The sequence below is a fragment of the Penaeus monodon genome, chromosome 29 (genome assembly GCF_015228065.2).
Source record: "Penaeus monodon isolate SGIC_2016 chromosome 29, NSTDA_Pmon_1, whole genome shotgun sequence".
NCBI lineage: Eukaryota > Metazoa > Arthropoda > Malacostraca > Decapoda > Penaeidae > Penaeus > Penaeus monodon.
The window spans coordinates 4176685-4177047 of record NC_051414.1 but is presented as its reverse complement, the minus strand read 5'-3'; positions in this window follow the sequence as shown (position 1 = coordinate 4177047).

Genomic DNA, 363 nt, shown 5'->3' with positions numbered 1-363 from the left:
TATCTTTTTACATCAGTCAGTTACCCTACCCTGAGGTAACTTCATTACCATTCTTTAAGCGCTCTTTGAACTGAAGGTAAACAGTCAGCCCCTTCTCAAACAGCGCTTTGTTAACAAGATCAACGCAAGTTACACTGAACAGGGAAAAAAATAGTAAAATGAGGCTAAACTCACGCTGACCTCCATGACGCTGTAAATACTGTATTGCTCGTGATTTCTGCAATATCAAGCTAACAAAATGATAACTATTAACAAGGTAAATAAGAAATTGATTTTTAAAAACGTAGCTTCACCTTGACATACTACAAAGTCTCATATTGCCTTTTATAATTCTTCTCTTTCTCTATTATCCTGTTTTAGCAG